The sequence below is a fragment of the Sapajus apella genome, unplaced genomic scaffold (assembly GCF_009761245.1).
Source record: "Sapajus apella isolate SASKATOON/1434 unplaced genomic scaffold, GSC_monkey_1.0 scaffold63, whole genome shotgun sequence".
Lineage (NCBI taxonomy): Eukaryota > Metazoa > Chordata > Mammalia > Primates > Cebidae > Sapajus > Sapajus apella.
In genome coordinates, this window is record NW_022437003.1 from 68,376 (window position 1) to 90,694 (window position 22,319).

General features: G+C 47.6%; 1 protein-coding gene across 9 annotated transcripts in view; it reads left to right on the forward strand.

Moving 5' to 3' along the window:
• Positions 1 to 22,319, forward strand: part of RIPOR2 (RHO family interacting cell polarization regulator 2) — a 121,906-nt gene that overhangs the window by 14,316 nt on the left and 85,271 nt on the right. For 3 of the 9 annotated variants that reach the window (XM_032247599.1, XM_032247600.1, XM_032247601.1), the window contains exon 1: positions 12,465 to 12,745. The exons of the other annotated variants lie outside the window; for them this stretch is intronic. The gene's annotated coding sequence lies outside the window, so the exon portion shown is untranslated. Of the gene's footprint in view, positions 1 to 12,464; positions 12,746 to 22,319 lie in introns of those variants that run through there. 9 annotated transcript variants of the gene reach the window in all.

Genomic DNA, 22,319 nt, shown 5'->3' on the forward strand with positions numbered 1-22,319 from the left:
CTTCTGGTCTATGTCAACTTCCAAATCTTAAGGTCATTGAGAGTTTTGTCATCATCTCTTCCTTCCTTTTTTATGTCTGCCAGGAGGGTCTTATCATTATTAAAGCCCCAGTGTAAGAAGGGACTTATCCCTTCTTATGGTTATTTTAATACTCTTTAAAAGAGAATATATGTCATTATATTACATTGCTCTCTAATACCAATTGGAAGGAGGGTGAAAATTGGTGGCTAAGACAGGATGCCTTGGGCTGGGGAGGGAACAGAAGGCAACATTCTGTGAAAGGAGAAACACAGTTGGACTGAGGCTCTTTCCTGCCAGCCCAGCAGTAGATCAGGTGAAAGAGGACCGCACACAGCAAGTGTCCAAGGGGTCTTTTCTGTTTATACCTCTGCAACATTTCAAGGGACTTCTTTCCCCATGTGATGCTTCGAGCTCACACAGCTCCAAGATCGAAGCCCTTAGACCTAACCATAATGAATCGTAACGAATGATAGGCAAGCATGACTCAAAGCCATCTTTCTGGCATTTGCACACATACAAGTCCCTGTTCACCAAGGAGGGATGGTGTAGGCCTCAGGGAGCATCCCCCAAAGAAACCCCAAATTGGAAATGCATTACCTTACGTTTGGAGATTACATGGGATTAGCAGAGCTTTGATCATCCCAAAACAGTGCTGGCTGTTGCCCACTGCCCCACGTCTGTAAAGCAGACCAGCGTGTGTCTGCTCAGCCTGCATGTTAATTCAAGAACAAGGAAGCCTTTTCAAAACAGACACAACAGGAGAGCACTAAAAGCACTGCCACGCACACCCATGTACGTCTCGGGGGGCACTGGGCTCCTGGTTGCTAAGCACTACAGAGGCAGGAATGTTGCGCTCTGTGAGGCATTTCTGAGTAGTTTTTTTTTTTTGATAGTTTCACTCTGTCACCCAGGCTGGAGTGCAGTGGCACGATCTCAGCTCCCTTCAACCTCTGCCTCCTGGGTTCAAGCGATTCTCATGCCTCAGCTTCCCAAGCAGCTGGGACTACAGGTACATGCCACCACGCCCGGCTAATGTTTTGCATTTTTGGTAGAGATGGGATTTTGCCATGTTAGCCAGGCTGGTCTCAAACTCCTGGCCTCAAGTGATCTACCCACCTCAGCCTCAAAAAATGCTCAAATTACAGGACTGAACCACAGCGCCCAGCCTCTGAGCAGTTCTAACTTGCCATAGGGGAGAAAAATCTTGCTATTAAAAAAAGTTAGGAAACTTTTGGCCACTGTTGGTGGGAATGTAAAATGGTACAGCCACTATAAAAAACAGTATGGCAGATCCTAAAATAATTAAAGACAGAATCGTCATGTGATCTAGCAATTCCACTCTGGGTATATACCCAAAAGAATTAAAAGCAGAGCCTTGAAAAGATATCTTTATATCATATTTATAGCAGCATTGTCCACAATAGCCAAAAGGTGGAAGCAACTCAAGTATCTGCCCAGGGAAGAAGGGATATGCAAGACGTAGTTCAGCGTGTATGTACAGTGGAATACTATTCAGCCTGCAAGAAAGATGAATGCTGACACATGCCACCATATTACACGGACCTTGAGAACATTATGCCAGGTGAAATAACTCAGTCAGAGCAGACAAATACTGTATGAATCCACTGCTATGAGGTACCAAGAGTAATCAACTCTATAGAAACAATAAGTAATGATGGTTGCCAGGGGCTGAGGGGAGGAGAGAGTAGGGAACTGTTTTAATGGGCACAGAGCTTCAGATCTGCAAAGTGAGAGTTCTGGAGTTTGATGCAGAACAGTGTGAAGAGAACTTAACTATACACTTAAAAACAGTTAAGATGGTAAATTCTATGTTATGTGTATTTTACCACTTTTTTTTTTTTTGAGACTGGCTTGTTCTGTTGCCTAGGATGGAGTGCAATGGCACCATCTTGGCTCACTGCAACCTCTACCTCCCAGGTTCAGGCAATTCTTGTGCTTTAGCCTCCTGGGGAAGCTGGAACTACAGGTGCACGCCAACACACCAGGCTAATTTTTGTATTTTTGGTAGAGACAGGGTTTCACCACATTGGCCAGGCTGGTCTCGAACTCCTGACCTCAAATGATCAACCTGCCTCAGTCTCCCAAAGTGCTGGGATTACAGGTATGAGCCACCACACCTGGCCCCTAACCACATTTTTTTTTTAAAAAAAAGAGTTCAGAATGGGTACACCAGAAAAACAGGAAAGTACCAGGAAATTCCTGAGGGTCTGCAGAGCAGTTGCTTTTTCTTGAGCCAGGTAAATTTCACAGTGGGAACTGAATTTCCACAAAAGACAGCAATGGTTCCACGGAGCTGACGCTGACCAAGCCTAAGCATATCTGCTGCAATCTTAGGAAGACTGTTTTCTTTATAACAGCATATGTGAGAGTTAAGTATGGGATTCTTGCTACTACTTTCTTCCTAGCTGGGCATCAGTTTTAGGAACTCTGCAGAAATACTTTGAGATTAGCACTTAGCGAGGTTCCTCTAGAGAGGAATAGCATAATTAGAAAATGTGCCTCCCTTGGGAGCTTATCAGCTATTTAGAGACATAGGTTTATTTTTTTATTCATTTAAAGAATATCAGCCAGGCGTGGTGGCTCATGCCTGCAATCCTAACACTTTGGGAGGCTGAAGAGGGCAGATCACTTGAGGTCAGGAGCTCGAGACCAGCCTGGAGTTCGAGACCAGCCTGGCCAACATGGTGAAACTCTGTTGCTACTAAAAAATACAAAAATTAGCCGGGCGTGGTGGCACACGCTTGTAATCCCAGCTACTCAGCAGGCTGAGGCAGGGGAATCACTTGAACCTGGGAGGCAGAGGTTGCAGTGAGCAGAAATCGCACCTCACACTCTAGCCTGGGCAACAGAGCAAGACTCGGTCTCAAATTTAAAAACAAATAAATAAATCCAGAATATCAATTGAAAGTCTTCCATGTGTTTGGTTCAGTTATAGTCTGGCTCTTGGAATACAGCAGTGAATATAACAAAGTCTCAGCCTTGTGAAGTTATACTGCAGAGAAGGGAGACAGACAATAGGCAAACCTGTAAAAATACAGTAAAATACAGTACGTTGGGGGTGAGAGGGCACACGGTAAGTGTTACGGAAAAAAGGTAAGTGCAGCGTGGGCAGAATAGAACCTGGCGGTTAGGGAAGGCTTTACTGATGAGTGCGCAGAGGTTTGATGTCAAGGTCTGAACATATGGAGGTCTGGGAGAGTGTTCCAGGAATAGTAAAGAAACCAACGTGAGCAAGGCAGAGAATGGGAGAAGGTGAAATCTAACGCTGGGCGCGGTGGCTCACGCCTGTAGTCCTAGCATTTTGGGAAGCCAAGGTGGAGGATCTCTTTACATCGGGAGTTTCAGACCAGCCTGGCCAACATGGTGAAACCACAGCTACTTGGGAGGCTAAGACAAGAGAATTGCTTGTGGCTGGGGAGGCAGAGGCTGCAGTGAGCTGAGATCGTGCCACTGCACTCCAGCCTGGGTGACAGAGCAAGACTCTGTCAAAAAAAAAAAAAGAGAGAGAGAAAGAGAGAGAGAAATCTAAGAGGTTTGGGGGAGTTCAGCTCCCATAAACCCTTACATACTACTGTATGTAAAAAAAGATTTGAGTTTTTACTCTATGAGATGGGGAGCTCTTGGCCAGTGTTGAGTAATCTGATTTACCTTACAAAAGGATTATTCTGACTGTTGTCCTGGAAAGAGAGATGGGGGAATGGGGGCCAGGGCAGATTAGGAGACTACTGGCATATTCCAGAAGAGCTCATGGGGTCCTTACCTGGCCCGATTCCGGCTGAATACTGGGGTATGGGGAAAAGTGGTCAAGGACAATCCCAGGGCTTCAGCCTCAGCATCTGGAAGGGTAACATTGCTCTTCACTGAGATAAAGCCGGCCGCTGCAGAAGTAGACTTAAGGTAAGGCAGGGTATCGCTGTGATGAATCAGGTGTCCAGTTTTGGACAGTTACGTTTATAGTATACACATAAATTGTGGATGACTTAATGAAGTCCCATTCTAAGTACTAAGAATAGTGAGCACTCAGGAAACAGCTGCTGAAATATTGCCTATAAAGCAGCATATACATAAGAGAAAATTATTTATAGATCTATCTCCAGCTTATAGGGATTGGGCTATATAACCTATGGTTTGTTCCATAAGGCCATGAGTTCAATAACACAACATAAACTGCTCAGAACACTAAAGGGGAATTTAGGGAAAGATCAGAGAGAAAAGGCTGGAATAATCTGAGCAGGCTTCTTGGAGGTGAATATCTGAAGGTGACAGCTTAACATCCTTGGAAGTAGTGTTCTGATAAACATGACGGTTGTGGGAATGCATCAGGGAACGCTTCATCTCCACGCGCTCTCCTGTATTTAGTGCTGTGCATACCAAGTTCACTTGCCCTTTTGCTCCAAGGCCGCATATTCATAGAATCTCAGCTGGAGGAGTCATAAAGAGGTGTTTGGTCTACGTTCCTCACAGAAGACTGGGAAGCAGTCAACGCCAGTGCTTAGCTGCCTCTCTATTCCCTCCGAAGGAGTTTATCGGTCTCCATCACTCACACATTCATTTAACAGTCGATAGCTAGCAGGCGGCACATTCGCTTTTAACTCAAATCACACAGGCTATGTCTTCAATCTCTTCTCTTTATTCTAATTCTGGGGGAAAGTTGTTCTCAAAAAGCATTAAAATAACACAGCAACACACCAATAATGCTCCAAACACTGAAATCGCCAGTCCAGTATTTGTATTCCACCAGGCACTTGAGTCGAACGAGATCTACCGCCGACAAGAGGGTGAGTGTATTCTCAGCGGTGAAGAGGCTCGAATGGCTGTCAATGAGGTTAGAAATGCAGGGGCACACGGCCTACAGCTGTTGAACTTGAATTCCTCTGTGAATGCAAACCCCGAAGCTGAGAGGCACTTCTCAGAGAGGCCTGTGCATGTCTGCTCTTCTAGATGTCCAGGCTTATCCTCACTGTGACTTAGCCATCGTCTTGTGTGCAGAGAACAAACGACAGCAGGTGTTCACATTTATCTTCCTCCAGCAGCTCCTTGAGGCTCTCTGGGGGAGGGTCAGTGAAGGAAGAGGCTGAAATACAGTCTTCCATCCCCCAACGCCCACTGCTGCCAGCAGACAGCTGTTTCAGGCTCTTCTTGGGGCTGCTAATGAAAATATAGCCGGATTCCATAAAATATATTTAACCTAGGGTTGCTTGGAGAAGCCACTTGCTTTGGAGATTTGCTTAAACCAAAGCTCTTGGATTTGTTACCACTGCTGTGAAATTGTCACCTCCAGCAGCCTTAGCGTGAGTGACCTATTTTGAACGTGACAGCGATTACACTTCGGTGGCATGAATAATTTATTAGGTGCAAGAGCACTGTGGCGTAGTGGTATTACAGCAGTCTTGCCTGCCTGGCTAATTATGGAGGACGACAGCACTCTATCCCGTTGTCACAGCTCCTCTGCAAAGCTGCCAGGGATGTGGGTTCTACGTGAGCAGAGAAGGAAAGAGGGGAAAGGGGGCCAGGATCCTGCTACCGAAGACGGCTTTGCGGGTCGAGCAAGCTGTGCGGCAGGAGTTAGGTTTCCACTCTCACCTCTGCCAAGTGAAACGGGGCTGGGCCCATGGGGATGAATCTTGTCTCCAGTATCCTGATTTTGCATAAAATGTGTGTTAGTTGGAGGAGGTGCAGGCTGTGGAAGAGTGACTTAGGAAGGAAAGAGGCGTTCAAACCCTGAAGCTAGCTAGGTTATCTAATGTTTCCAGGCCTTTTTAGCATGCAGCTGGATTCAGAGCCCAGGGGCAGGAGTACGAGAGGGAGGAACAGAGCACAGCCGAGGGAAGCCTGGGTTCTGGCTTCAGGGTGTGTTCCCTCGTGTTTTAAGCTGTCTTGAGACTCTCCAGAGCTTTCTATAGCTTTATCTGAGTAGTAGTGAGAGACCTCAATTCCAGATGTAAATTGGCCTCCAAAATAATCTCCAGGAAGATTTCGAAGAGTAACAGTGACAAAGTTTTAAGCAATGGGGCTTCTCGGGCCCGTAATTCCTCCTGAAATTACCTCCCGAAGTTAATGGTCCCAGCTTTCCGAAGTCGGGAGGAACTAACCTTTGGGAAGGTCTTTGCACATTTGGAGGCAGGGAGAGGGAAAAGAATGAAACAGGGTTACATTTGAGAACATCCCTGGCCTCCAATGGAAAGAGAAACAAATTAAAGGAGCTCCTGAAGAAGAAATATTTTTAACATACGAATGACTGCATAAAAACAGATATTTTAAATTTTTCAGTAATAGTTAATGATTAATGGCTATCAATCAGCCAACGTCAGGAAACTGACAGCTCCCTCAAGTTAGAAGAATTCAAGGAAGCCTTATTTACAATGAGAGGAGTTACAGGAGGATGGGGATGCAGGGGACGGCGGGCTGGCTGCAGCAGGGACAGAACCTCTGCTGGCCCAAAGGATGCCAGAAGCTGCAAGGAGACAGAGAGCTGTGGAGAGAGGCCTGGCTGGAGGGAAGCGGTCACCGTTTATGAAGGGACACGGCCTGCCCAAGGTGACCTCACAGGGAGGAGCCAGGGAATGCATACCCTCACCTCACTCTCATTTTCTGTTGATGCGCACCACTGGCCAGACCCACCTGGACATCACAGAGTGGCCAACGACGTGGTCCCTACGGGTGAGCCCTCCAGGACAGAGAAAGATAGAGATGGACAGGAAGCAGCAACATGAGATACGCCGCAAGCCAGGACTGCATGCGGCCCAGGGACACAGAATAAATAAATCACCCTGGAGGAGCTTACAGACACATCTCTCCAGCCAATGTTTCCCCTGATCATGAGAGAAAAAGGAAAGATATTGTGAAGTGAAAGTCAACTTAGAACCTTTAAAAAAGCCTACTACAGCCGGAAGCGGTGGCTCGCGCCTGTAATCCCAGCACTGTGGGAGGCTGAGGCGTGTGGATCATGAGGTCAGGAGATCGAGACCAGCCTGGCCAACATGGTGAAACCCTGTCTCTACTAAAAATACAAAAAATTAGCCGGGTGTGGTGGTGTGCACCTGTAATCCCAGCTACTCGGGAGGCTGAGGCAGGAGAATCGCTTGAACCCAGGAGGTGGAGGTTGAATGAGTGGAGGTCGTGCCACTGCACTCCAGCCTGGGCAACAGAGCAAGACTCTGTCTCGAGAAAAAAAAAAAAAAGGCTGCTACATATTAAGTACTTAGCATTGTGCTTACACATGGATATTGATAGTTTGCAATCACTTCTGCAGCTGCTTTGAATCATGCTATACTTTAATATCTTTCTACAATAATGCATATTGATTAAGTGCATGCCATTTACTTTCAGCCTATGGGGTTTAGAACTATACGAATTTGTAAATTAACATTTGCCAACATTTTTATCAGTCTAGATCACTGGTTCTCAAAAATGTGATCTACAGACTCATGAGGTTTCCCAGGACCCTTTCAGGGAGTCCCCAAGGTCCTCCATATTTTTTTAAATCACAAAATGGTCTTGGAACTAAAAATTCAAAAAGGCGATTCTAGATTACAGTCTTGTGTAAATGGGTCTTGAAACCAAGAGAAAGGTGGGGGAACTGCGGGTCTAGATTACGTTGTTGCAGAAAATGACCTCTATATGTAACGTAACAATTACGAGAAATCCAGCCCAAGCTTCTGGAGAGAAGGAGACTGTTTGCTGTATTTAGAGAATACGTTATTTCCCATCAGCTTTGAACATTTCACTGATTACTGGCTACCCATCCAGCCTTAAAGGTCACTTGGTGTGAAAGCTAGAAGTGGGGGCGGAGAGGAGGTTTAGGTTCAGGATAATTTGCCCAAGTACAGAGGACTGATTTCAGAACCTCTGGGACATTCATTCTTGGGACATACTAAAATGCTAAGGGTGTTGGCCAAACAGGTTTCTCATTGTGCAACCAGGTATGTGTGACAATGGCAAGGAAAGAGCCTGAGATGTCCACTCCCTTGAGAACCTTATCATCAGTGCCACACACGGGCAAAGGATCACGGGGTCTTGCTCTCAGCAGTTCAGAAGGTGGTAAGATCCAGCTGTCACCTGTCAGGTTGAAATATGCTTCTATAAGTGCAATTTGGATGCCAATAAATACAGGCTTGTTATGTTCCTTTTCCAGGGGAAAAGGTGGCAGAAGCCAGTGGGGGCAGCGTATGCTCTCATTCCTCATTTAGTATTTACGGGCTATCCTCAACGCTCATTAATATAGAGGTTACTAGCCTATACGCAGCACAAAACATAGTTCCTGACATCACGGAGCTTATAAACCAATGAGGAAAAGTGTATTAAATATCTACAACAGGGCTGGGCGCAGAGGCTCATGCCTGTAATCCCAGCACTTTGGGAGGCCGAGGTGGGAGGATCACCTGAGGTTGGGAGTTCAAGACCAGCCTAACCAACATTGAGAAACCCTGTCTCTACTAAAAATACAAAATTAGCCGGCCATGGTGGCACATGCCTGTAGTCCCAGCTACTCAGGAGGCTGAGGCAGAAGAATCGCTTGAACTCGGGAGGCGGAGGTTACGGTGAGCTGAGATCGCACCATTGCACTCCAGCCTGGGCAACAAAAGTGAAACTCTGTCTCAAAAAGAAACCAAAATCTACAACAAATGGAAGATGTGTGACTGGGTCTGCACTCAGGGGACAGATGACTTACAGGAGGACTCAGGTAGAGCACAGATGGCCAAGGAAGGTGTCATGAAGGAGGTCATGTCTGAACAGGCTTTGTAGGCCAGGCAGGATTTTGAGAGACAAGCATTAGAGGCAGGCGAGAAAGTGATAGGCAAGGCTCATCAGAGAATTTCCAGGCAGTAGGAATGGCCTGAGGAAAAAGGGGGAAGCAGGAATTGTCAAACGTTAGCGCTTGGCGATCAGGTTGTCCGAACACGTCATTTGACAGATGAGGACATAGGCCCATAAAGGCCCTGAGTTCTGTATTGGCGACACGGAAATAGAACCCAGGCGCTGACTCTGAGTCCAGGACTGTTTCCAGGGCTGTTCCCTGGATGCAGGCTGAGAAGACCCAGAGTTGAGAGCCTGCATGACAGAGTGGCAGGCATGCAGCTGGAGAGGCTTCAGGAACCGCCCTGCAGCGAGGGGGCCGGATGCCTGTTTGGACTTGGTTCAGACCAGTGTTTGTTTCCTGAAGTGCGTTCAGAGATGGCTGCCAGAGCCATCAGTGTGCCTGTTAAACGACATGAGGAAGGGAGGGTGACCTAAAAACCTGCACGTCACATTTCTTCCCAGGGTGATTCTTATGCACAGAGAGAGGAAGAAAGATTGGTCAGAGCAGCAAATGAAGAATTCAACAGACATGAGCAACGTGGAGGCCAAAAGGTTATCCTGTTAGAAAGGAGGGCAAAAATCTTCGAGCTGGCACATTCTGAGCTGTATTTTGGCCTTGTATCCGGGTGGCCAAGTGCCTATAGAGAAAGGTCATAAGAGTAGAGAACAGACTCTCAACGCTGTCAGATCTGCTGTTCACATGCATGTGAAGCGCCACAGTTCTAAAGGGAGATTTAACCTCAGTTGCACCTGGCCACTTCTTTCTAGGACTAGTCAGCTAGTGCAAGAGCAGAAGCCAAAATTCCACAGAATACTAGACACAGGTAGACACAGAATTACAGCTTCTTATTTCTGCAGGGAATGCAAAAAAATTATGCAGGTAGATAGATAATACATAGATAATAGATGATAGATAGATAGACAGACAGATAAAGGGTTGGTAGATAGAACCGAATCTTTAAGGGACCTTCTGATCAGACCTAGACACTGACTTCACTTCTTAACAGGAGTGGTTCTTCAGGCACGTTCTCAGTTCTTTATGACATACGTGAAGCTCTAAATCAGGGAACTAAATTAGTTGCATTTTGGTTGCTGTTCTGCTTTCTTCTGATGAATGCTGTATTTGCTAGGATCAATTGATGGCAGTAAGAATGATCAGGCTTGTTGGGCCAATTCTGTTCTTCACCACACATTGGCTTAGAAAGTGCTCCTGAGAGGAGAATGGGATACAGTTCCGTTATTAAAAGAGACAGGCCAGGCACAGTGGCTCACGCCTGTAATCCCGTTACTTTGGGAGGCCAAAGCAGGCAGATCACAAGGTCAGGAGTTTGAGACCAGCCTGGCCAACATGGTGAAACCCCATTTCTACTAAAAATACGAAAATCAGTGTGGCATGGTGTCACGTGTCTGTAATCCCAGCTGTTCGGGAGGCTGAGGCAGAAGAATCGCTTGAACCTGGGAGGTGGAGATTGCAGTGAGCTGGGATGGTGCCACTGCACTCCATCCTGGGCAGCAGGGTAAGACTCTGTCCCAAAAAGAAAAAAGGCCATTTTCAGTGCTGCTAAGTTCAAACACCTTGTTTTACGCTGGTACAAAAAATAATCACAGCTCCCATAGCACCCATGGTGCCGCCTCCTTCCTAACACACATCCTCCTCATTTACAGCTGTCCTCATCACCAGACTCCACAAGGCATGCCTCACCACTACTGCCCTTACCTCTGTCTCCGGCCCTTGGCAGAGTGCCTGACACCTGGGTTGCATTCAGTCTTTTTTTGAAATAACAGCTATTAGTGGCGTTTAGGGTTTTTTATTATTTGTTTTTGAGATGAAGTCTTGCTCAGTCACCCAGGCTGGAGTGCAGTGGCACGATCTCGGCTCACTGCAACCTCTGCCTCTTGGGTTCAAGTGATCCTCCCAACTCAGCCTCCGGAGTAGTTGAGATTACAGGTGCCTGCCACCACACCTGGCTAATTTTTTGCATTTTTAGTAGAGATGGGGTTTCACCATGTTGGCCAGGCTGGTCTCAAACTCCTGACCTCAAGTGATCCGCCCACCACAGCCTCCCAAAGTGCTGGGATTATAGGCGTGAGCCACCACGCCCGGCCCTTAAGGCTGTTTTCAATTAAGATTGATATATGAGTGGGGAAAATACAACCTATTTCTTTGGAAAGAACTATTCCTTTTCACTGGACTGAAAGAACAATTCGAGTGTCTTGTGGGTGGGGGTGGGGAGGTTCCTACACTATCCCCAACCCCAATGCCTGTCAGGCTCTGGGCTTCACTATTTCCCTGAATAAGATTAAAGGGACCCAGCCACAAAATCTGAGTGCTCTGCTCTGTGAAGTTTTAGGGATAAAGAATCCTGCCTAAGGGGTAGTAGGAAACTAGAAGAAAGTAAACAGCATTATAAGAGAATGGGCATGAGCAGAAATTAGCCACCCCGAAGGAAGACCTCGGTGACCACAGCAGGAGCAGTGATTGGAGAGGCAGTGTGAAGACCTCTGGACTAAGCACTAGGAGGTGGATCTCTGGAAAACTTCAGCTATAAGGAGGGCTCAGACTGTCAAGGCACTGCTCAGGCCACTCTTGGTGGTCTAAGGCAGAGACGTGGTGACCAAGGCATGCTCTCGGGTGTTCTTTCTGGGCATCAAGCCGATTTTGCCCTTTCTGTTGTATCCCTAGGTGGGTTATGACACAGTTTATCAGGCAACGCTTCCGGCTGCTTGTACTGCAGTGCCCTGACCACGACTGGATGTAGCTATTTCCCATGTTAACACCTCTCCTGGGATGTTCCCTTTTGGTTAACGTCTAAGCTCAATGATTCTTACTGATCCTTTCACAAGGTGACTGAATCTCAAGTTGGCGTGGGAAGGAGTGGATGTGTCTTGTGGTACTATTCTAGTTAACATATTCTAAATACACACTTTATTCAGTATGATCACTTAACAGATGAGGAAACTGAGGCATAGCAGGGAATCCCTATGTAAGGATGGAGACTGAGTCAGGACCTTGTCCCTGAGTCCTTGTGGGCTCCCAGTTCCATACAATTTCCACTCCAAAAGGCCCTTTTTGGGGAATGTGTGTCTATCAGGGAGACCCACGCTTTTCCCAAAGGAAACCTTTATAATTCAAATCCACCAGAACAAAATAAAAAACAATTCTCATCTTTATGAGAGCTGTGTCCAAAGAAGTGCTACCTAGTAGGCAGAGTGTCCTGCAAGGCCGCCCTCCCCAGCGGGGCTTTCCAGCACAACCCTTGCTGTGGACAACCACCCTCACCCCCATACCGCCCCCAGTCCATACACCGCCACCTCGTTTTTCTCAATGCACAGCCCAGCCTGTATGAAAGGTCCCGAACGATTAGCTGAAAGGGCCTTTCCTTGCCTCGGCCCCTCTCCGCCCTCTGCCTCCCCCGCGCTGGATCCGCCGGGCCCGCTCCCCCGCGCGATTCCGGGGATCGCGCCAAAGCTGCCGCGCCAGCTCTGGCAAAGGAGCCCGGCGTGCCGGCGATCAGCTGGAGTTGCGCTGAAGTAGCTGTCAAGCAGCTGTCCCCACCCTCCCGCCCTCCCTCCCAGCACCCGTGACGCGCCGGCCCCCGCGCCGCGCCTCCCCTCCCCACGGCTCCCGCCCTCCGCGCGCTCCGCCGCCCTCGCGCGCGCCAGCCCCGCACCTTCGCCCCGCGCCGCTGCTGCTGCGGGCGGACCTGGACCTGCGGGGCGGGCGGCGCTGGGGACCGAGCACGTCCACCGACCGCCTCGCAGGCCCCCGCACCCAAGCGAGCGAGCTCAGGCCGTCTGCAGAGCGGGGGGCGCGGGCAGCCCGGGCATCGCTTCGCTGCGGAGGCCGGTCCATGCCCGAGAGCCCGAGTGTGGCCCTGACATGACACGGAGCCGTCGTCGTTAGGTGGGTCCGCCTTCCATTTCTTGCTTCCGATGTCGCTTTTGCTGACAACCCGGCGCGGTCTGCGTGGGGAGGGTGTCCTCGACTTGCAGGAGCATTGCCTGCGAAGCCGCCGTGGAGACTGGAGTGTCCTCGGCTTCCACCACCCTGGGGGGTTCGGGCATCGGATGCCCACAGGGTACGGTCGGGAGTTGCTGAGCGAAAGGGGCACGCTCGCTTTTTGCGAGCAGAACTGAAAGATGTCCTGGATAGTGGAAGAACTGGCAAGGTTCGAGGGCCCGCGGCACCGCCCGGGGTTGGGACATTTCTGGGGCGAAGCAGCTCCGGGCCCTGGGAGTTTGGGAGGGGTGTGTGTGCGAGCGTTCCCAGATGGGAGTCCTGGGTGGCCCCCTGGCCCGGAACGACTTCGGCGCGCGCAGAGCCTGTGGGGAATCCAGCTCAGGGCTGGGGTGTCAGTCTCAAGGGTCTTCACCTGCCCCCCGGGCTCCTGATTGAGCTGGGCTATGAACTAGCCCCTTCCCCGCCGTGTCTGAATTCCAAATTGGCCGGGTGGAGTGGGAGGATGAAAATCGGGAGTAGGGGCAAGAAAGGAAAAATGTGTTGCTTTGATGCCGACCTGTGTCTGGAAAGATGGGGGGAGGGGATGCACCTGAGGGCTGGGGCGCCCTAGCAGGTGTCCGTGGCGTGGGAGGGGGCTGGCCAAGCGGAGCATCTGCGGCACTCTCCCCCCGCCTCCCCCGAGACGATAACCCTCTAGCTCCCTCTCCCAGGGCAGTGGGCAGCACATGGAGACCCCTCACGTTCGAAGGGAATAGGTGCATTTTGAAATTAGGTAAGCAGAAGCCATCAGGTGCTAAGGTGGCAGCCGCGCTGTGAGAAGTGACAGCTCCCTGGGGAGCAAGAGAACAAGTGGAAAAGCAGGAGAACCCGGCTGATTCTGCAGGGGGCGGGGGTGGGGGTGGCGCAGAGTGACATCTGTAGCCTCCTAGGTCCTGGTCTTGGAGGTACCTACATGTTGCTTCAGTGACTGGGGAAAAATATTCAGGCTTTTGATTTGGGAAAACAGTTGTGATTGTCTTAAAATACACGCCGGGGTTGTTTCCTTCCTGCTCCCCACTTCCTACCTTCTCATGACCACACATTTGGTAGAAGGTCTAGGACTGTGACTAATCACTACCCCCATTCTGAAGAAATTGTACTTGGCCATCTCTGCGGGTCTTGTGTGAGCGTCTGCCCGATTGTTACCTGACATGCATTCATTTCTTCCCTTTGGTTTTCTATCAGGTCTGTCTTGCTCTGAGAGTGTACCTGCCTCCTTCCTTCCCCTCCTGGGGTATTTCTACTCACTCAATTCCCCTCTTCCCCTTGCTTCTCCAGCCATTTTGGACCAGCCTCTGAGCTTGCCCACTCACACCATCTAACTCCATCAATTCGTTGTTTCAGCTTCTGTCACAAGCAGGGGATGTCAGCCGTGAACTCTCCAAGAACCAGCATCATCATGGCTATTCTCCAGTGGTCAGTTAGGAAGCATCAGGGATGTGCCAACTTAGGGTAACAGCAGCTTGAGGAACTCCCCCATCTGAAGCCCCCATCTCCCAGCCCTCAGGACTAGCCTTCTGTGCTCAGCTTCCCCTTCAGTTGCCATAGTGTCAAATCGTGTCTTTTCCCCAGGAAGGTAATGCATCTGCCTGTCCAAAAATTTCCTGCCTCTGAACATCTGAAAACTTCAACACTGGAGAATCTGTTTAGTAAAAACATACTGCATATGTTGCTTTTCCAAAAGACCCCCCAATTGCTGTTGCTTCTCTTTTCCTCTGACACTCTAATGTGAGATTTGGCTTTGAATATTTTATCCTCAGTATAAATATAAAGAATACCAAGCTAGAGAGAAGGAAAACTAAAAGCATGCACTAGGGACTTGCACAGAATTCTGATTATCCAAATACAGTTCCAGAAATGGCTCTCCTTCCTTTTGCTAACTGCAAAGTAAAGTTATTTCCAGCAGAGAAGGGACCCACCCAAGGGCAACCTGGAGAAGCCAAGGAGGCCGGGGGGCAGGGGGGAGAGATATTTATATCTGAGCTAAACCACATAAAAATTCTATGCTTTAGTATTGATGCCCATTGACCTGGGGACCTGCTGATGACTGCCAAGTGTCCTTCCCTAAATCTGTGGTCACTAAAGTGGAAACAGCCCTACTATGATAAAACCCCACGGCCCAACTGTCTAACTATGATACCAACCACATGCCCACTTCTAAGTAGAGCCAAGCCACTTCTCTGTTACATTTTGTGTTAATTCACAGATTATTGGTTCACCCCTCTGTCAAGAGACTACAATATAGACAAAGGCAGCTGTGCAGGGTGGATAGCACAGCTTTCAGATTTTATATTAAATGGCTGAGTTATACATACAACAGTCCCTTGGGCTGAAGAGCTTGCAAACCAGAGTTTTATTTAATCATTTATTGTGTTCAATGGATTATCTGTTTTCATTCTGGAAAGAAGTCAGAAGTCTAAAAACAGTTCCTTGCGTTTCTTGGGAGGAAGTGCTGATAGAAGTGAAAGCCCATTTTATTTACACAATGGGTGCTCCTCGGGGCAATGGCAGATTTGACTTTCCACTGGGGCTTCCTGCACCGGTGGTCTTGTGAGCAGGGCCTCGTGCTTGCGAACGGCTCCTTTACCAGGGTTATTTTCATCTGCCAAGCTGAGCTCCATGAGCTGGGGGAGATAGACAGCTTGTGTTTGTGGCCATTCAACCAGAAAAGAATACCAGCTGAAAACAGACAATGGAGCAAGGGAATTGGGGTGGGGGTGGGGAGAGGAGGTACAGATAGCCCAGTCATTCATAATTGGCTCCCCAAAGGCAAACCTAGGTGTAGAACGGTGTCATAAATCAGTTGTCATGTAAACACCCTGCAAGGTGATTATGAGAAAGATCTGTTCAGAAAAGAAGAACGATCATGAGTATATGCCTTTTCATCTGGAAGGAGTCCTTCTTTTGGCTTTGTTTCTTCATTTCATATCCTTATAGGCAGTTTCTTGAAAAAACATTTTCCTCCGAAAACGAGAGCCTCACTGTTATGCATATGAAAGCCTTCAAGTTGATTCAATGGAGCAAAACCACTCAATGCATCATGTATCTCGAATGAATTAAGCATGAAACACCCACGTGTCCTCTTCCCTTTTCCGCGTCTGCTCTCTGTAGCCACCAACTTCTCTAGGTTCATGGTCCAGGTTTTTGTCCTGTTTTGTTTTGTTTTGGTCACAGTAAACTCATCTCACTTAGGTTGGAAATGTTCCCAAAAAGTAATAGATGTTTTCTTGAGCGCAGCAGGCTACCTAGAAAAAAAGATCATTTACACTTGGCCCTGTGCTGGATTTGATTTCCTCAAAGGAAACCCGGAACACTATCAAGAAAAGAAGCTGCTCCAATTTATTTTATTGTGCATTGCTTACGTGACACTGATGAGTGCTGTGTGGAGGAGACGAATGTTTTCACAAGTTCATTACATTAATTAAAAAGGAAATTAGATTTTTTCAACAGTGAAAGCAAATGAGGTGCAATATTTCTGTGTTGTGTTCCATTAGATCAAAATGAGTTCTCTGCCAGACCAAGGAGAGAGGAGTCTCAAAGGAAGTATTTTTTACAGCATTTAGCATTCTAAAACTGATTCACACTCATTTCTAATTGTGAGGTGGATTTTAAGTCTTTAATGTTATATAATTTAGGAGAATCTCACTTTGGTTTCAACGTAAGCATGTGTTTACTGGGCAGTTAATCTAAGGTCTGGACCAAGTTGGACATCTCATTCAATATAAAAGTATAACATATTGACTGGGCACGGTGGCTTCATGCCTGTAATCCTAGCACTTTGGGAGGCTAAGGGGAGAGGACCGCTTGAACCCAGGAGTTTGAGACCAGCCTGGGCAACATGGTGAAACCCCATCTCTACAAAAAAAAAAAAAAAAGAAAGAAAGAAAGAAAAGAAAAGAAAAATTATCACATGGTGATGGTGATGTGTGCCTGTAGTCTCAGCTACTCCAGAAGCTGGAGTGGGAAGATCGCTTGAGCCTGGAAGATGGAGGCTGCAGTGAGTTCAGATCATGCCGCTATATTCCAGTCTAGGTGACAGAGTGAGATTCTCCAGAAAAGAAAAAGTGTCAGATATGGATCATACCTTCTAGGGAGCACAGTCTGGTGGAGAAGTAGGAGGAGCACACTGAGTTGGACAGTGTGCTGGGGGTGACCAGACGTCCTGGTTCACCCCATAGACACCTGTTGCTGCAGCGTAATGATTAATAACACCACCTTTCACTCAGAAGTGTTGCAATCACAGTCACCCTAGAAAGGGGGACTATGAGAGGTCAAAGGAAGAAGGCTGTGACTGGAGTCGTCAATACAGATTTCATTCAGGTGCCTCTTCTAAGATTACAGGCAAATAGAAAGGAGAAGGAAATATTTACCAGACAAAAAGACTAGGAAGACCGTGAGCTCCCTGAAGGCACAGAGGGTCAGTTTTGTTTGTTCCTATATCCATGGCTTGCATGCTGCCTACCCGATGGTAGATATCAACTATTAACTAACTGCCCGTGAAACTAGATTTAAGATGAAGACTGAAGGTAGGAAAGTTTGGGACAGTCGAAAGGCATGCCTTGTAAGGACAGCCAGTCAAGAATAACTGTGACACAAGGCCACTGTGAATGACCACGATGCCAGAACAAGGAGGCCAGTGACCACACCGAAAACCAGCCTCACGTAGAGAAAAGCAACAGCGTCTTTTAACTCTTTCTTGTATTTGCCTCTTAACTTTTGAGTTTCATGTTATTGGCCTCCACCTCTACCCCTGGAAGTGATCTCTTCCTTCTCAAATTGTTTTGGAAGTTAAATGAAGAAACAATAACTCCATTCTCTTCAGGCTTGTGTCTTTCTGACCTTGGCCTTCAGAAGAGCTCTTGGGAGGGAGGCAAGGGCAGGAAAAGGCAGGAGAGAGAACCTGAGAAATACGAAAGCAAGGCAGATAAATACCAAAAGCACACGTGATTTTCCTCCTACTACTAGGAGAAATAAATTCAAAGTGACAGTTTCCTGGAGCTGGTGCAACTCCCAAGAGGTCAATCCCCGTATGACATTTGATGTCTCCACTTTTTGCTACATATGAAGTCCTGGAATGACTTGGCCTTGGTCTTAGCTGTGACAGAATACCTTCCAATTAATGGATACTCACACTAGGTGCCCTGCTGACATGCAGAGATTCAAGGTTAACCAAGGTTAGCCTACCCCGTGCGAAGATTCCAGGGTAACTGCCAGCTGTGACCCTTGGCTGCAGTGCCACACTGTAGTTTATAAGGTTATTCACAGCATTTTAGTTATTTTGACCTGTAGCCTCCCAAGTTCTCCTATAATTTAGAGTTGTCTCTGTGATGCTTCATCCTCAGAATAAGGGGAGCTTAGAAATAAGAGAGGAAGCTGAGGTGATGGCACACACAGATGATCCAACATTCATCAGAGTTCAGTTGCAGAGAGGAGAATCCACTCAGCAGAAAGGATACAAAATAAAGAAGGTTACAGGACTGTTGGGTCAGGAAAACCAAGAAAACACACTCTAAGTTAAAGGCCAAGCACACTCTAGGCTGAGCTCTTTGGAACAACTAAGAAAGGTACATTGTAAAACAGGGCTACTGGAGCCCCTGCCTGACCTATACTCAAGAAGCTGTGCACTGGCCGGGCACAGTGGCTCACATCTGTAATCCCTGCACTGTAGGAGGTCAAGGCCGGTGGATCACTGGAGGTCAGGAGTTTGAGACCAGCCTGGCCAACAAGGTGAAACCTCATCTCTACTAAAAACACAAAAATTAGCTGGGTGCAGTGGTGCACACCTATAATCCCTGCTACTCAGGACGCTGAGGCAGGAGAATCATTTGAATCTGGGAGGTGGAGGTTGCGGTGAGCAGAGATCACACCACTGCACTCCAGCCTGGGCGACAGAGTGAGACTCCGTTTCAAAAAAAATAGAAGCTGTGCATTGATTTCAGAAGCTACCAGCTCCAGAAAGAAGCTACCACTGGCATGTTCAGGAAACAGCCATCCAGGAAGCCACTACAGAAAAAGCAGACACTCCATGAAGGTGGCTGCCAGCAGTGACGACAGAAGAAGCGGAAGTCTGCTATGGTAGGCAGCATAATGCCCATCCACCCACAAAGACGTCCACGTCCTAATGCCTGGAGCCTGTGACTACATCACCCTACGTGGCAAAAGGGACTTAGCAGATGTGGTTAAGTCAAGGACTTGACAGTATCCTGGACTACCCGGTTGGGCCCAATCTAATTATATTTGTCCTTAAAACAGAGAACCTTTCCCGGCTGTGTCAGAGGGAAAGGGACTGTGGAAAAAAGGTCAGGGGAGTGGAACATTGCTGACTTTGAAGATGGTGGAAGGAGCCACAAGGGAAGGAATGGGGGTGGCCTCTAGAAGCTAGAAAAGGCAAGGAAATCGATTTTCTCTTCGAGCCACCAGAAGGGAACACAGCCCTGCCAACACCTTGATTTTAGTCCAGTGAGACCCATTTTAGACTCTGTCCTCCAGAACTGTAAATATGTGTCATTTTCACTTTAAGCCAGTACAATTGTGGTAATCTGTTACAGCAGCCATCTGCAACTCATACGCACAGCCCTGCCCTCACTTCTACCTTCAATCTTGTGCAAGTGCATTTGATGGAGACCCCAAGTCACACGTGGAATCCTAGCTGCAGGGGATTCTGGGCAGTGCTGTTTTCAGCTTCCCAACTCCGGTAAGGAAGGCAGCAAGAGGGGGTTGGGGCAATGCTGAGTGCTGATCACTGTAGCCACCGCAACTGCCACAGAAGTCATGAGGAACTCGGGGAGCTGCAGGTGTATGTGCATGGCACTGTCCTTCTCTGAGGGACAGTGGCATATGGCAGAACACAAGTGGATGCCTGAGATTTTTAGGAAGTTTAACAGGTGTTAAGTCATTAAGATACAAAGAGGACTTAGGGGAGAGGCATCAGAATAGTTGCCTGTTTTACTACATTAGAAGGTACTCTCTGGAGGATACCCCATTTACCTTGATATAATTACTATTCATTGTGTACCTGTATCAAAATATTTCATGTATCCCCTAAGTATACACACCTACTATATACCCATAAAAATTTAAAAAATTGGCTGGGTGTGGTGGCTCATGCCTGTAATCCCAGCACTTTAGGAGGCCAAGGCAGGTGAATCACGAGGTCAGGAGTTCGAGACCAGCCTGACCAACATGGTGAAACCCCGTCTGTACTAAAAATACAAAAATTAGCTGTGTGTGGTGGCGCCTGCCTATAATCCCAGCTACTCAGGAGGCTGAGGCAGGAGAATCTCTTGAACCCGGGAGGCGGAGGTTGCAGTGAGCCGAGATTGCGCCACTGCACTCCAGCCTGGGTGACAGAGTGAGACTCTGTCTCAAAAAAATAAAAAATAAATAGATAAGTTTAAAAAAAATTTTTTAAAAAGCGAAAAAGAAGTTGCTATATGGAGATTAAGGAGATATTTTATGTAAGTATCAATATCAAGGATAAATATTGACTTTCTGCAATTTAACCTTTAACTATTTACACTCCATCCATATGGCAGATTGGCAGATTGTATTTTCCAAAGATGCCTTCAGTAATGACTCCCACCCCTACATGACCTTTCAGTAAAGTGACTCTGATACTCTGATACATTGAGAGACAGGGATTTATGTTCTTTTTCCTCAAAGCTGTGGCTTTCTCAACCAACAGAGAATGTTATTTCTAAGGCTAGATCATAAAAGATCATTCAACTTCTATGTTATTGGCTGGAATACTAACTCTTGAAGCTATCAGCCGCCATGCAAGCAGCCTGACTATCCTGAGACTACCATGCTAGGAGGAAGCCCAAGCTACCTGATCACATAGATAGACCTGAGACTGTAAGAAAGAGAAGGATGCCCGGCCAGCCTCCAGCTCCTCCAAACCCTACTGTTGCATGTCCAGCCACCATCTGGCTGAAGAGAGACCCAGAAGTGCCTGGCAGAGGCCCTCCCAATTCCTGACTCACTGCTGTTGTTTCAGGCCACTACATTTTGGAATGATTTGTCACACAGCAATAAATAACCAGATTGGTTTATACGGTCAGACACAGAAAAAGGTCAACTATGACCACAGTCTTGTTATTCCTGTCAAATTTCTTCCCTGTGAGGTTAATAACATGACAGTAGCAGTCACAGAACAGCTAACTCTAAAGCCCACCTTCTCTTCCTGCAGAATATTGGTCTAAGAAACCCATTCCTAAATTATGTCTCAGAAACAAACTGTTGCACATTTTGGTTTGTTTGTTGAGAAGGGATTTGGGAAAGTGGAGTTGGTAGCAGTGAGAAGGAGTTTCCTTTCAAACTGGCTAATCTAACATGTGAACAAACAGGAATCCAAATCACTTCTTTTCAAAGCGGAACTGTCTCCATGTAGCAAGTATAGGTAGTGCAAACCTTACTTCGGGAAATGTCCTCAACTCAGGTGCCCACTTAGGAGACAGAGAAAAAGAAGAAAAAGTGCTGGTCGCGGTGGCTTGCGCCTGTAATCCCAGCATTTTGGGAGGCCGAGGCAGGTGGATCACCTGAGCTCAGGAGTTCGAGACCAGCCTGCCCAACATGGTAAAACCCCAGCTCTACTAAAAATACAAACAAATTAGCCAGGTGTAGTGGCAGGCGCCTGTAATCCCAGCTACTCAGGAGGCTGAGGCAGGAGAATCACTTGAACCCAGGAGGCAGAGGTTGCAGTGACCCGAGATCACGCCACTGCACTCCATCCTGGTCAACAAAAGCATAACTTCGTCTCAAAAAAAAACCAAAAGTAATTGGATTAACCACTATGCTTTGGCACCTGCAGTACATTCTGCCACATCTGGTGATCCCTTACTTCCTCTAGCCGGCTGACGGCTGTTTTTTCCTTATCTACCGCTTCTCTTCTGCGCACGCCCCCTTCTTTGATACCTAGAGTCTGCTGTTCCTCAAGTTCAAGTTCAAGGTCCAGTTGAGAATAGTTCATCTTGATACTTTAGTCCAAGTGATAGTGCCTTATATCTCTGTAGATTTTTGCAATTTTCAATGACTTTTGCAACCATGGTCTCATTTAAACCACAGAACAACCCTGTGATAAAACATCAATGTCTCTAATTTCACAAACCAGGAAACCAAACGAAGGGGTTAACTGCTTAGCGCTGAGATGTTCTGCCTCCTCACTGCGGGCTCTGCGCCCCAGGAGGTGCACTCAGCCAACCTGGAGGCAGCAAAACCGGTGTTTCTCTGGTGGGAGGATGATTTGTTCTGCCTGCCTTCCCCTTTCAACCACCAAACCATGGCCTCTTTGAAGTATGACCATGTTCTCTTCCAAAGTGACTGAGGCCCTCAGTCGGACGCTCGGTTTTGCAAATGGAAACCTGCCCCTGTAATGACATAAGAAAGGTCAGGAGTTGGTCTCTTTTTCAGGCTCCCATGACATTTCAAAAAAAGTTTGCCCTTTGAAATTTGTCATAATGGTCTTTGGCCTAAAATAGGA